Raw genomic sequence first — 16,671 nt, 5'->3', positions numbered from 1 at the left:
GATGACTGAGAACAACTACTTGGCTATTTAGGACAGTCAAAGAAGACCTCTCCCAGGGCAATATTCAGGCTGAGACCTTTATGAAACAAAGGACCCAGCCATGGGCATCACAGAGAGGAGAATCTTCTAGGTAGAGAATACAATACCACAGCCCCGAGTGTTGTAAACATACATTTCTTTCAGAGTAAGGTTAAAAAAATGAAAATAATTATTTCATTTGGGTAAAAAAGATAAAAATTGTCAAGGCCATAGAATGTTCCCAGGTCCTAGACCTCCAACATCAGAATGGCCTCTCTGACAATCTGAATAGCAACTATCAAATGAGGGTGGAACTGAGCTTCCATGGCACTAGTTTCAAAAGCAAATTATACAAGTGACTAGGGGGATTTCCTTCCCTCATATACATCTAAGAGGAAAGCATGAGTCAGCATCATTACCTTTCCATGTCAAGGAATAACTTCTGGACGCTGGCATTGTGCCCAATAACTAAATGACATGGGGAGTGGAAGAGAAGCATGAAACATATTGCTAGCCATTGTTGAAGCAATCTCAACAAAAATACTACATGTCCGGAACAACACAGAATGCCACTAAGGCCCAAACTGCTGTTTGCTGCCGATGATAGGGAGAGAAAAGGAACCAAGACAGTAGGTTCCAGAGGCTACTGTGGCATTTATTAAGAAGGTAAAGATAGTCATTGATCAGATCCCCCTTCACTTCCTTTCATCTAAATGCGTTGTTTTTATTGAGTCCAAAAAAAGCAATACAAGTTCCATGATCAGGCAAAGTCCGACAGGGACAAGTTTGGGGCACTTTTCACTGTTAAGGAAAGAGACCCTATCAAGTCAGTGAAAGGAAAGCTATAAGGACACAATGATGTCAAGGACATCCGGACATTCAAAGACAAGAAGCACAGTAGAGCTGGACCATACTGGGAAACCAAAACACAGTAATTGAGGCCACTTCCTTCATTCTTTAGGACCTATGGGGCTTCATCTTTACTTCTCTCTGCACATTTGAAACATCCCCTTTGTCTAACTGCTTCTTCAAATTTTCACTAGCCAGCCCTTTAGGACTTCAGTGTGCATGTGATATTACAAAAGAAGTCCTAGCACTAATTCTATATGACCTTGACCTTTCATCTCAAAGGTATGTCATAGACTGCAAATTCTCCCTGTTCCTGCTTCCAATTTCTCTAGGAAAAAAACTGATTGACTTAGCCAGGCCTTGTTGCAGGCCACTGGGCTACCCCAGGGTCAGGGGCCACCACTGTTCTAATCAGCTGTGGCATAGCATGGGCCCTTAAAAGGGCATATAGACATAGCAGTCAAAGAATCTTGCCTAATTCTGACTAGAACAGGATCGTGGCTTTCAGAATATGTGAAAAGATCCACTGGGTCTACCAGGTATTTAAGAAACGTAGTAAGTGCATAGTTTATGCTGTCAGTCACAATCTCTTCTGGTATAAAGGGGTACAAATTTGCTGGCAAAGGGTTTTAAGGGACAGATTTTAGAGAGTCAAGGGACTTCTATGGAGAAGTTTAAAAAAACAATCTCAGAGTACTAAAAAGTTCCCTTACCAGAGTTTAAACCAAATTTCCTCTATCCAGATGGCTTCCAAGGCCAAGAGGGAGGGAAGTCCTGCTGCCTTTTTATGTTGGTCTTGATTGTTGTTAATGATCCCCAGCTGTAAGGCTCCCACATCTCTTTAACCTCTCTCTGGTTGGCCTCACATCTCTGCATCTCTTGCAGGGAAAACGGAACACTAAACGCAGCACCCATTCCCCAACAGAGCATGTGCTGCACAACACAGGGAGGTCAGCCTCCAAATGGACCCCCAGTCTTGCTCAGTTAGCATTGCCAGGACCCTTCATTCATCCTGGAAGAAGCTGGCCTCAGCATTCTCATTCCTGGAGGCAACATGAAGCCATGCCAGCTGCCAGCAGGAGAGCTGGGGCACGCAGTCACCTGTGGCCCATGTTAAGAGGTTTCTTCTTCTGGATGCATAGGAGTCACTGCCAGACAATGGCATAATTTTCAGGGATGAGATATGCATTAGGAATTCTGATTCTAAAATGGGACTTTTTGCCACATAAATTTTCATTCCAGGAGTATGTAACTAAAGTAGCAATGAGATATTCAGGACTGTTTTTTTCTGGTATTCTCTTATTCACTCATTAAAAAAAACTTTTCTTGACTTAGCTCTGGATTGCCAACACTACAGAGGCTGCAAGCATGGAACTAAAACAAGTCACTGCCGAGAGAGCTCAGAGTCTGGTCAGGGACGCAAGCATTTGCCCTCACTGCACTGTATGGAAAGTATGCATAGGTGCTAATGTAGCATGGAAGAAGAACACTCTGCTTAAGCTAAGGGCAGTGTGGGGTGGGGAGGTGCGGGTAGGCAGGGGAACAGTCCTCTGGGAAGGCTTCCTGGAAGAGGTGACACACAAAATGGATTTTGAAAGATAGTAGGATTCAACCAAGTTATGTTTGAATGAACTGTCAAAGGAACAAATGAAAGGAGAGGGGGGACTTCCAGCCAGAAGGAGCACATATGCTAAGATGCAGAGGCATGAGAGAATATGGCACATGAGAAGAACTGTAATTATTCCTTAGATTATAGATGAAGACCCGATAAAATGAGTCAAGAAACACAGCCAGGCACACTATCTTGTTTGCCATACTAGGGCATACCTCTTTTATCCTGGTGTGAAATCCACTTCCAAGAACCCCTTTCTGGTTCTTTAATAAGTGCTGGTCATTGACCCTTCTGACTACCCCCATACACAGACTATTGAAATGCATTAGCTGGTTAATTATAGCTAATTAAACAATTTACTTCTGTGTTTGTTTTTCTGTTTTACTGTTTCCTAAGTTGGCTCTGCCCAATCATAAACCAGACCCAGGAAAGAAGGGAGCCCTCTGTTCTTGTCCTGCAAATAGTAGACAAGTGACAAATCCTTGTTGAAATGAATTAAAAATGTCCCTGAGAGGAGATTGAGGCATCACTAACCATGATTAGCAGAAGTTTTAACCTTCTTTATTGAAAATATATCCTTAATCCTCCCCTCAACATACACACTTTATAACGCATCCACCAAATCTGCACAGTAGCTTTCCAATTGTCTACCCTAGGGTCTTAAGCCAAGTCCAAATGAAATGCCCCCAAGTCCAGGTGAATCTCCTACTCCAGGAATTTTTAAATGGACCCAATAAAGAAAATTCAATTTGCAGGCATGGAATCAAGTTTCCTTTGTTCTTTCATCTTATTCTAGGCCAGAGGGAGCAAGACCCTCCTGGTGCCTTTATTATAGTTCTAAAGAGGAAGAGAAGGAGAGATTTAAATCTTAACCCTGAAAATCCCAGTCAAGAGAGAGCAGCCGAGGTAGGCATCCAGGCCATGGAAAAAGAAGGCAGGCTGGTGAGCAGGCAGTGGTGTTTCATTCCACCCAGTACAACAGTGCGTCTGCACCTTACCAAACCTTCACCCCTAGGTCTTGTTCTTCTCTCTTTCCTGCCCAACACCCTGGTCCTTCTACCCCTAATTTTCTCCCTTCTGACACATCCTAATATTCTATTCTATTTAACAAGGCTCTTCTGCTTGTCTTCTGTTAGCACCACAAATATTACCTTTGAATGTGAACACAACAGAAAAACAGGAAATGCCTGGTTGTAGATACGGGCACGATAATACAACCAAAATAGCTGATGGTGCTGTGTCAAGATTCTTGTTTTAGCTAAGCCTTACTATACAGAGAAAAAATGGGTTTAATGTCTGTCTGACTCCAATCCCCTTATTCTTCCTTATCACACAAAAAAATTCAAAAGAAAGGCCATGAGATTCATGTGAAAGTTGTATTGAGTTTGCCCTACATTTCTAGCATATCTAGCATTTATACCAAAAGAAGCAACCAAAACATGAAAGGGAATGAGCCTATTTCAAAAACTTAATACACATCAGCATTTTGCACATGCTAATTCACTTATTTCTAACATCTCAGGGAGGAGATTCTTCTCATACCCATGATAAAAAGACCTGATTTGATTTAACATCAAATCAGCAAGTGACATTCCAGATTGAGACCCAGGCCTGTCTGACTTCCAGAGCCTGTTCCTTTTCCTATACCACACATCAAATAAAACGCAGCTCCCACTCCCATATAAATATGTACCTCCTTTCAGAAGACATTTATTACATACCTATTGGGCCAGCCATTATTCTAAAGGCCACAGATACAAAGTAGGGTAGGACAAGGGAGAAAGGGGAAAAGTCCCTATTTCCAGGCCTCAGGAAACAAGCCCATCTGTATACAAAAGCCAGAGCATATAAAATAAAATAGGCGTACTATTTCAAGTCACACATCAGCCCTGCTGAATGGACAGTTATAAAAATTCTGTCCAGAGAACTGTTGAGATTTTCCTCAAATGCCAAAAGTCAGCCTGTTAAAAAATCACACCCGTGGGACAGATCTACAATCCCTCCCTGACTCCATGTCATGTTTCCTCAGTTTACTTCCAGTCAAAATGCATATTTTCCCCACTGTTCCCAGGGCTGAGGGTCAGCCTAACTAATGAAAATCAAGCTGTCTTTTTTTTTTTTTACCCTGCCATCAACAATGGTCAGATAACAAAATACAGGTTCTGATCCTGGCATGTTTATTGTTGGTGATGATGTATAAACTGATGGCCGACAGCTTCATTTTCTCTAAGCTGGGAAGGCCCTGCTGGGAGAATTGGGGAGGAAAAGAACTTTTGATTTTGACTAGTAGTAAAACAGTTGGATAAACATGACATGACATGGATGTCAGAGTGCATAATGCAACCGCATGCACCCAGATGGGACTGGAGAATATACAGACATGGATAGAATACATGCAACGGAGAGTCAGGTGTGGATTTACAACACTCCATATTCTTACGATATTGGCAAATATGAGAATGGAGTTTTGACTAAAAGGCAAAAATGGGAAAGGTCTTGGAAATGCAGAACAATCTTTTTAACTTTACTATGTTTTATAACATAAAGCAAGGAAAAAAAACTAGAAATCATTAAGTAATTTTGGTTCTAAGGGTTTATGCCAAGGACACCTAACACTTAGGGTCATTGTGGAAAGGTGCGGGATCAAATAAGAAAAGTGGGCTAGAGCATGTTTCTGAAATGGTACAGCTGAATTAGAACATCAGGTGAAGTGCAAATGTACACTAGATTAAGGAGTCCTGGGTTTTCATTCTATCTCTGCCAGAACACATGAGGTGAGTTTTTAAAGCCATGAGAGGCCTGAGTTTCATTCTGATGTAAATGCTCCCTCCTCACACTCACCTCTTGACCACTCCTTAACTCAGATGGTTCACCCCAGGCAAGCAAATCAGTGTCAGTCTTAGTTCTTCCTACTGGAGGAACTGGCTTCCATCTTCTGCTTAATTTATTATGAAGCATTTTCTGGTCAAGTTTGGAGTACAGGATCATACATCAGGTATCACAGGGTATAGCCAAAATTTCCTTGTCTCTACAGCTCCTTAGAGAGCAGTGTTTTATTTAGCCTTTTGCAGACTGCAAACAACTTTTATGTTATGTACTTTTTAAATAAATAAATAAATAAATAAATAAATAGGAAATTTTTTTCCAGAGGGGGATAAAAAAGCTTACACATGCAAACGCCAGATAGAATTTCAGGAGGTTCTAGGACTTCCGGAAACTAAGGGAGTTCACAAATTCCAGACCTAGAAGCAGTAAAAATTCACTGGGTTTCATGGGTACCAATAGTTAATAGTCTCCTCTAAGCCACACATTCCAGTTTCTGAATCCACTTCCATATTCTACATGACCACCATGGATTTAGCTGTTGCTTTGCAACCTCTAATAAATGAGAGGTTATTTCTCTCATAGAAATAGAGAGAATGAATGAGAAAGGCTCCTTTATTCCTCCAGTTTTGGAGTTCTTGTATGTCTGTTGTCTGTAGCCTTTTACTCCATGGGAAACTATATACACAATGGGAAGTTTCAAATATTCTCAAACCCACAGGTAACTATTTTCCTGTTTGTTCACTTCTGTTCTCTACCAGTCTTGTTCTTCCTTCTCTGACCAGACGTTCTGCTCCCACTTGCTGGCTTCATTTAACTCCACCTACCTTAATCAGTGTCCACCTTAACCCTCCTCTCTTGTGCAGCAATTCCAATCCACTGGCCAGCAGCATCAAAGAAGATGGAGAAGAAAGAAGAAAAAGGGTCCAGCACCCCTGCAGGAGGGTGAGGCTCTCCCTTAGGAATCTGTGAAATTGTGACTACTGAAATTGTTTGAGACCAATTAAATCAATGTTTCCCTGGCTCCAAGACAGCCTTTATTGTTGGAAGGAACTGTCAGCTTAATTTGTGGATGAGATCAGCTGGCTCAGGGCCAAAAATACTAACTCCCCAAACAGAGTCAATACAGAAAGGGGTGAAATTAATCCCCTTTGCTGGGTGGTTTTCCTGCAGTTGTGGCTCAGGGTTCAGGATGTGCTGAAGCCTTTCATTCAGGGATGAAGTCTGACCTTTCAAGGCTGGTTAGATCAATAATGAGGTTCAGTACTCATTAATGGAAATAAGCAGGACACATGCTACAGTAGACAGTTTTCTAACTGAAATCTGAACAATCCTGGGCTCCCCATGATCTTCCACTCAGGAGTGGGCAAGGCTATCTTCAAGCATACACTTCAATGAGTTCCTCTTAGATCCTTGCTCTTCAAAGTGTGGCCAGGGGACTGCAGCTTGTTACAAATGCAGAATCTTGGGCCCCACCCCAGATCTAATGGATCAGAATCTGCATTTTGAAAAAGACATCAGATAATTCATATGCACATTGAAAGTTGAGAAGTATTTCAACGAACCCAAAGAAGAGAAGACTGTCTTCGGAGAACTTTAGCAACCCAGAATAAGTCACCTTCTCTTTTGATGAATGAAAACAAATTTAATTGATTTGCTTCAGTGGTAAGAATATGGCTTTCATAGTAGAGCCCGAAGAAATGTGACACATTGATGTTTCTTCTAAGCACCAGAGAAGATATACTTGGATGCATGGGTGCAGATAGTGTAGAGCAATGTTTGTCTCAGCAACACAGAGGAGGCAAGACGACTCCAAGCTGCAAGCAGAAAAAGAAAACCATATAGCATATCACTCTATAGAAGTGATCTGGATTGAAGCTTGTTGGGAGATTGTGATTCAATTAGTTAGGATTTTCATCCCACTTTAGGCCTCCTCTAATTAGTACCTGTGCAGTGTTTCCAGGTGAGATCAGCGGTGATGGAGCTCTGTGATAGAGCACCCCTCTCTCCATTCATCACCAGGCCCATAGATTATAGCAAATGTAATAGAGTCAGACGTGATATGTTGTCCATGGAACTGTCACCCGTGATAAATGAATTACACAAGTCTCGATGTTTTAGGGACTTCTGTGAAGTGTCAGATCAAACAAAGCCATCAAAAACTTAAAGAAAGGGACAAAAAGGAATATTCTAAGCACTGCCCAGTCACTGATACAGTGCTGAATATGAAGCAAAAAATTCCTGATTGTCAACTTACCACATTTATATTGGGAAAATACTGTAAAATATGGATTCCAATTACAAAAATTCTTCTGAAACGTGTGAGAAGCCTTTAACCTACCATATAATATCAGCTATAAGAATCAATGAAATTTTCAGTCTCCCTATCAGTTCCATATGTTTGATGCTTCTCTAATCCTTTTACTATTTCTAGCAGAGTGTATAGATAAGCATCTCTAAATTAATTCATATTCAGTCATTTAAGACAGACACATCTTTGCTGATAGTTACAAACTAAAGTTCAGTGGGCAAAAGTGAACAAGGGGCAAACAAACCATGCATCAGACACTGCCTTTCAAAGCCACAGATAACCTTAGGAAGAGTAACATAAGATATAGAATAGACATGCAATATGTGTATGAACTTCAAATAAGAGAAAAGCACCAGGCTAAATGGTAGCTCGAGACTCACAAATGAGCACTACTGAAAAGGACACAGTTGGTCACATGCCAACTACTCAAGCTACCCACGGTTTCCACACTCTGCACCTACTTGAAGGGTCAGTGGTCTCTCATGCAGACTTGCTAGGGCATTGTGTACATAAGCAGAAATACAAAGTGCAGCTGCTTCCCTAGTGCTGTTTCACTATATGTGTTCTGAAGGCCTGAACCCTTTATAATTCATTTATTTTTTTTTTTTTTGATGTACCAGAATTCTAAGATTGATTTAAATACTTAGGGGCCAAGTGTCTAGGATGAGACTATAACTAGAATTCTTCTTTAAGTTTGATGTGTATCATAGGTTCTCCTTTACAATTTTTATTCTTAAATACTTTATAGTAGTTGATGCATGAAGTATGTTCAGAGGAGCTTTTGCTCTAATGAAGATGTATTTTGAAGGCCTGCTCATCTCTTATCTGCTTGCCGATTCACTTATATTAAATCTTCTAGCGGCAAAGATAGGATAGAGTTTAAAAAACAAAGTGGCCGCCAACATTTATATAAGCAATTAACAGAGCCTTTACCCTAGATCTTTAAGTGTGAAGGTCTTTAAAATGGACACATTGAGACATAATGAAGTGTATGTTGCCAGTCTTTCAGCTTTCGGAGATTCTGCTGCCGAGCAATATCATTTCTCCTTGATGCTAACTGAGGAGAATGGTAAAAGAAGCAGATTATGTTCCTGATGTTTGATTAAATAAAAACACATGCTGAAAGAAGACAAGAAGAAGGAGAAGAAGAAGAAGAAGAAGAAGAAGAAGAAGAAGAAGAAGAAGAAGAAGAGGAGGAGAATGCTGTTCCCAACCAACCTTGCTTCACTCAATATTAAGATATTTGGCAAGTTTGGCGAATTATTAAAGAAGCACTTGAGTGCCCCTTACTAATGGTGTATCCAGCAAATAGCTGCAGGAATCTAACAGACTCCACCACTGTTAATACTGGGGCCCACTGGTTAACAAAAGACACTATGAAACCACCAAGATACTAGGAATGAAATACTTATGAAACACCCAGATCCATTACTAGCATTTACCACTCTCTTGCTATTCTTGCTGGAGAAGGTCACAGCAAAATCTGGCTTTTCCAAGCTTATCAAATGTTCCTTGTTTATTTTAATGTTTATTTTTGAGAAGGGGGAAAGGTAGAGAGGGAAACAGAGAATTAGAAGAAAGCTCTGAGCTGTCAATGCAAAGCCCAACATGGGGTTCAAACCCACAAACCGTGAGAATATGACCTAAGCCAAAGTTGGTCACTCAACTGACTGAGCCACCGAGGCGCCCTGAGAAATACATTAAATGAATCCCTTACTTAGCATTTCAGATTTCTGTTTTCCATCAACTAGACTTAGAAATGCTGTCTTCCTGGATTGTAGGGGTGGTAGCTTATCGTGACTTTAACTTAAATCTGATCGTGTATAACTTATCAGGAAAAATGTGTCTCAATCAATTAAAAAAGAAAATTTTTAATTTAGAATGTGAAACTTGGACCCTCTAGCTACCACTTCAGGGTTGCTGGTAGTGACTCAACTCAGGGCAAAATGACAGGTCATCAACTGATGACCTCCAAATCCAGAACAAAGAAATTCTGGAATAATTTTACTACGACTTTCATCTGCCAAAGGTATGGATTCTATGCGACTTCATTGGTTTCTAGAACAATGTGTTCTGTAGATCTGGAATCACTAGGCACTTTCTGGACTGCAATTATTTGTCAACAAACATTTGTTGAAGGATACAGGTACATAACAAAGGAATTAGTAAGTGATGACCATTATAAAAAAAATAAAGTTAGTCAGGAAATATGGGAGTTTTACCAACAACAAAGAAGGGGAAAGAACATCCTCAACAGAAGGAACAGAGGGATGAAAGGGTCAAAAAATATGAAATATTCAGAGAATCGCAAGCTGTTCAACTGGTCTGGAGCACACAGCATATTGGACACAGGAGAGGCAGACATGAAGCTTGAGGTGAAGGCTGGGACCAACGTGTGTGAGGACCTGAGAGGAGTCAACTAAGGTTTTCAGAGCAGAGGAGAAACATGATATAACTGATGTTATACATAACAGAAGGTACACTATTCAATTCAGCTTTTCTTCCCTGTTGAGTTTCTACTAGTGATTTGTTTCCATTTTTGTATGCTGCATTAATTGAAAGTAGAGGAGCCCCAAAGAGGTTTTGTTCAATAAGACCTGTTACCAAAAATAAACAACAAAAATAAAAGAAGAAACAACAACAAACCTCCACAGGATTACAGAATTTTAGAAATACTGAACACTTCAGATAGTATCTCTATATTTTCCCAAATGAAGAAACGGAGGACTAAAGATGCTAAGTTACCTGCAGCAAGTGAACGTGAAAGTTAGTAGCAGAAAAGATTATAACCCAGGACTTCCAAGTACAGTCCTATAAGATATTCTAGGAAGCTGAATATGCATCAACTCTTTAATAAGAGTTCCCCAGTGTAACCCTGATCCTTTATAAAGCTAAACCATGAATAACCTCCACCTAAAATAGAATGCTTAAAAAATATTTTTTAAAAACTGAAGATTATTAGGAGTGCTCGTTTAGATTAAATAAAATCAAGTTGTTAGTCACAGATTCTATTTGTACAAAAACAATTTGGATTTGTATGATTCTATGTGCGAGAAAGGAGCTGTCTCACCAGCACACTGTAAAATAGACTCTAGGCAATAAAACTTGTATTGAAGCACAGAAGCATTAAACAAGTCAATCACTCCAAAGTGTCTGTTTTGGATGAGCAACATATATGTATTTTAAAAAAAGGAAAAGAAAGGTAAGTGTGTGTAAGAAGGCCAGTTAGTTTTTAACATTGCTAGAACAAAAATGAAAATGGGCACTGCTCAGAATTAGAACACTTTCTTATTTTAGCACATTAATATAGCAGGATTTCCTCTCAACTCCCAACCAAAACTTTAACAAACGTTTTGTTAAACAATTGTATTGCATTTTGCCTTTAGAGACCATGGGACAGATAAAGATAAACATATTTTTGGTGATGTCCACCAGGACTCTGTGTGTGTGTGTGTGTGTGTGTGTGTGTGTGTGTGTGTGTATTCCTGTTTAAATTATTTCAGAACTATCTAGTTATAAGCCAATGGCCAATCTGTTGAGAATATCAGAAATGTAACACACTTTGGGCTTAGTCATCCTAGCTTCTGGAACCAGCCTGGCAAGTATCTATGAGCAATGCCCCTCTTCATTCTTATATTCTTATCCCCATGCCTACAGCTACTAGTCTACTCAACCTCCCATCTAAGAGGATCCCTAATCCTGTAGATGTTGGTTTCTAACATCATGGGATCTAAATCCATAAAATGAGTTCAAAAAAACTCTTTAAGTAAGCTCCAAAATATACTATATTTTAGGGTAAAGTTATATAATTTTAATACCTACTGTGCAAAATATATCCTCTTTCCCTAAATTTCTTCTTTCAAGCTTTGAGAACTCTCTGCAGGTTAAATTCTGGAGTTTGTTGAGAAGTCCACCTTCTAGAATCCCATTATGAAGTCCCTTTACCTCTTTATTCATTCCAGTTGCCTCCACTGTACCTTGTGAGTTTCAGAAGTTTAATGTCATGGGATGTGAGTGGAAACTAAAACTGCAGTTAAGGTTTTTCACCTTCCACGATCATATACCTAACAGTTATTGTACTGTCAAACCCAAGTCCTTTCTTACCTAAAACACACGCATACGAAACAAACAAACAAAACTGCCTTTAAGAGATAGACTGGCTAAAGAAGGAAAAGAAATTAGTGAGCAAGCTAGGTAATGCAAATTGGTAGGTTCTAAAATGTATGAATGATGATTGATCCTAGAAACTGCCTTTTCTCAAATCTTTACTATATGCCAGCAATGTGCTAAGCACTTTACAAATGTTGTTTCACAAAACACTCATAGTAACCCTATGAGCAAGTTGTTATTATCCTCATTTTTAGGAAAAGGAACCAAAGCTCAGTGCTATTAAGTAACGGACTCAAGGCATATAGCAAATAAGTGGCACATTAGCAGGTCTGTCTGATTTCAAAGTCCATGTGCATAACCTTTACTCTATACCAAGACCTTGAGCTCCAGGACACCCAACATCTCAGCTATACTATTATAGCAGAAACAGGATTCCATACCCTGTAAATTTTGTGGATGCTACGATTTGTAACAAAGAATGTTCATCATCACCCACTCTTCTAGATATACGATGGGATCACAGGAAGGACAGTTAACCATTTGTTTGGAAGCCTGACAATAATTGTGTGGCAGAGAAGTGGCTCAGGGAAGAAACTGTTCAGCACCACCCATTCCCTCAAAGTAGAGAAAGTTTTGATACTTAGAACTCTAAGAAGGGAAAAAAAGAGTTGTTTTACTTTGTTTTACATGAATTAATTCATTTTATTAAGCATGATGATAACTGAATGGTATGGCATCCTCTGGGCCTCCCTATGGACATCCAGAGGAATCATAGATCCTTATGAGACAGAACTAAACACTAAGAATCAAACCTATGCCTTGCAAACCTCAATGGAGATGCCAAGGAGTCTCACGTAGGTCAGAAGTGGTTGAATCTGTGCCAAACTCTCCCTTTGAAAGTCCTTGGAACTTACATGATTTTTTTTTTCAGCAACTGCAGTATTGTACCTTTATCTGGGTCTTTCTATGGGGCTGCTATAACAAGTATTAGTTATTACTCCTGCTACGATGTGCCTCTCTCAATACAACATTATCTGGCTCATTATCTGCTCTGTATACCATTACCTGTTTACCTCAATCATCCCATCCATAAAATGGGGTTAATAATATTGGCCCTTGTTTACCTTGAACAAATACTGCTGGGAAAAAATGGGAATATAAATTAAATTGCTTGCTGTTCTTTGGAAGAAAGTTGCCTTAGAAACACAGGCTTATTATTTCTCCATAGAAAAAGCAAAATATATTAGGGTTTGCACAACGTTGCTAGCTGTGATTTTGCTCTTTTTTTAACCCTAGGCAGAAGGACTACATTAATTCCAGTCCCTAGGTGAACCTTTTATTCCATTTTCCACTGGAGGAAAAAAAAGTTACTTTGCAAAGAAAGGAAAGAAAGAAAAAAATGTAGTATTCCCAAACCTCATTTACGGAACATTCTGTTCTCCAAATTACAGCACAGCAAGCAGGCAAGTGGGAACTTTTAGAATCCTGCATCCAAGCCGGTTCCACACAGCACCCACTAATACAAAATGGCTTTAATTACTTTAATATAAATCCTGGAAATGTGCAGATGGATTGTAATAATTATGTAAAACTGCGATGGTCCTTTATAGAAACACAGATCTTGCTAGCTTAAAAGAGAATGAAAGGAACACAAGTTCAACACAATATGTCAGGAAGCGTATCTCCTAAGAAGTCCTGTATTTCAAATGCCAAGCTGTACGTTTCATCGGATGTGGCAGTTGTTATGGAAACTATGCTTTTTGATTGAATAGCAGAATAAATACCTACCTAAAATCAGCATGATGGGCTAGTGCATAAATTAAGAACTCCCCAAGACAACAATTACTTGGAGTTCTTCCTTGAGATAAATTTGAAATATACATATATGTAATCTATTATGAGTTTAAATTTTTCTAAACTCCTCTTCCTTACCTAGAACTGTCAAACCTGCTTCCCTATGTGTGTGCATATGACTGTGTGTTTACCCCCAAACACACACCTTACTCATACCCTGTACCCTTAAGACTTTCTGAATGAAAAATCTGAGGCTTTGCCAAAAAAGGCAAATTTTTTAATCACGTTTCTTCACTTTCCTTCTGAATTAGTACAGGAGAAGCCTTGGGAAACAAACGTTGAGTTATTATCATTGTCATTTTTAAATCAGATGGGTCATATATAAATGTGGAACAATCCCCAGGCATGAGAGAAAGGTCAGTTAAACATGGTTTTCATATTTTCATGAGTCTGATATTAGACTGTTGCAGATTCCTATTGATATTAACAACCTTTCATAAATCATAACACAAATACTTCTCTCTGTGTAGATATAATTCGCCCATTTGCTGACTTAATTAAAGGCTCACTGTATAAAGTATGAAATAAAACATACTGAGGTTTGTTCCCCTCTTTCACATTTTACATGGAATGATGCGCCAAGGAAACAGTGTGAGTGCAACAGGCACCCATATCACAAACTTCTCCATCATGGGCATGCGTTCGCCCATTGGATCAACATCTTTCAATTTATTAGCATGACAAAGGACACAATTATTTTGGATATGCCTGAATGCAATTTTCATTAACTTTGCAATGATTTATTAACAAAAGTGTCAGGAATGTAATAAAAGCAGCAGGACTCCTCAAAATGCCAAAATAAAAAAAAAAATGAAGAATACAGCAGAATTTCCCAACACGCCTTACGGCATCAGGTCAATAAGGTTGCCTGATTCCATCAAAAGCATCACCATGGTGAGTGAACTCTGCAATTAACAAAGAGTAAGCACAAAAAATGCTAATATCTCATTTGAATGTAATTATGCACAGATTACTGTTCACTGGAACAAGAAAAGGGATTTTAATTGTCATCCAAAGTTACATGCAAACCCTGGATTCCAGTTAACTTCTTTTTTTTTTTTTTTTTTTTTTTGGTTGAGGGGTTCATGTGAGAATAAAGCTTAAAGCTTACAGTTCACAAATTCTTATGTTCAGAGACATTGTAAAAAGCACTGCCTTTGTTTAAGTGATACAACTTGCAAAGTTTTAAAATAACATCATTCGATGTATGTTGGCAAGGTTAGTTTGTAATAAGTTTCACCATCGTTTGCATTTTAATACTATTTGATCTCATTTACATGTTTAAATTTGTTCCTGTAATAAAATTCATTAGTATGTTTATCATAACCACATAATGAATATAGCCCTTATGTAAAATAAAAAATTGAAAGTACATTAGAGACATTACAAGCTGTTTGAAATTACTGTGCTTTGCATATTATACCTTATTAATTAAATTATAAATTATTTATTTATGTATTTCTTTAATCAGGGGCAAGCACTAGAACAATATTATATTAGTATAAGAAACACAATACAACTCCAAGCTAATTCACACGTGGACCAATTTTACGTAAACGCATGCAGATCCATTTTGCCATGGGGCGGCAAATGCCACTCCCCCCTGCTGAGCATCAAGGGATGCGAAATCACTGTTTAAAGGAGAGTGGAGGGCAAAGGGATTAGAAATGTTTCTTGTGCAAGTTAAAAACTGCACTTGTTAGTATAATATCTCCCTTTGCCTCCTCATTTTATTAGTATAATGAGGTCAGATGTGCAGATGGAAGCAAAGATCAGACCATCATAGGAGAGGATACCATGTCCATTTTATTTGGAGTCCACAGAAAAGAAAAAGTAATCTTTTCTTTTTTCCTTTGGTTTCCTTTGTCAGCAGTGGTAGAGAATATGAATCAGAGAGACAGAGAAAGATGGAGATAAAATGAGAGAAAAAATATATTGGAAAATGACCTCAAATTTAGGGAAATAAGCATTAAGTTCATTTTTCTCATTCATTTTCTTAAATCTTTTTTTTTCATCCATATGCAGAATATCTGTAATCTCTTTCTCACTATATTCACATGATTTAGAGACGTCTCTTTAAGTTAGTTTCCTAATCCCTGGTTTGAGTACACAGGTCTGATTACAGGCTCAGCCTATGTCTATACACACAACAGATTTGCCTGTTTTGATAAGCAATTACTCCTGTCTACATGGTCAAACATGATGAGACTTACACAGGGCCTTCTGTCCTTAAAGAAGCCTGCGGAGTCAGGGTGAGACAGGGGAGGGCCGGTAAATGGACCGCCTGATGTGGAGAGTGCCTGGCTTTTAGAGTCAAAGAGGTCTGGATTTTAATCAAAGCAGTCCTTCCAAATAAGGATAGTCCTGACTCACACAGTAGTTCTGATGATTAAGTGAAATGAATACTTTTAAGTGGTTTAGCACGGCTACATAGTAGGTGTTCAATAAATGTTAAATCCAGGGCTATTTCTGTGCAGGAACATAACCCAACCATATACCAGAGTCTCCTCATAATCTGCAAGCCTGCATGGCATGCTGCAGTTCATTTTTAATAGATGTCAGCCTCTGATATAGGAAAAAGCAAGCTAAATACCGAGAAGGGTAGTGTTGAGAGCTAATGACAAAAGACACTGGCACAAGTTAATTATAAATATGCCTTTAAATAAGAAAAATAACTCAATTTTCTTCATCGGTTTTAAGTTTAGTGTGCAATTCCCTCCCATCTCAGTTTCCACAATTTGGTAAACACCAGAAGAGAAGAGTAGGTGGGGAAAGCGGTAGCATCAAGAGAGGCTGCGGGATGAGGAGAAGCCCACTACTGTGAGTGTGTTGGTTTCTAACTTAACAGGGTCTTTGGCAGATTGCTAAAACCAAGGCATATCTGTATTCACTTTTTCTTGGCACCCAGCTAAACCTTTTTTTCTGAGCTATTCTGCAGTTAGATGGAGCCATGTAACTGAGTTCTGGCTAGATAGACAGATAACTGGATAGATAGAAGTGATACATGCTATTTCTAGACCTGGTCTCTAAAAACTCCTACCAATCTGCCATGCTATTTCTTTGTCCTCTACCCTCTCTGTCTGGATAGGAATGA

This window comes from Panthera leo, chromosome A3, assembly GCF_018350215.1.
Source record: "Panthera leo isolate Ple1 chromosome A3, P.leo_Ple1_pat1.1, whole genome shotgun sequence".
Lineage (NCBI taxonomy): Eukaryota > Metazoa > Chordata > Mammalia > Carnivora > Felidae > Panthera > Panthera leo.
This window is presented reverse-complemented; position numbering follows the sequence as displayed.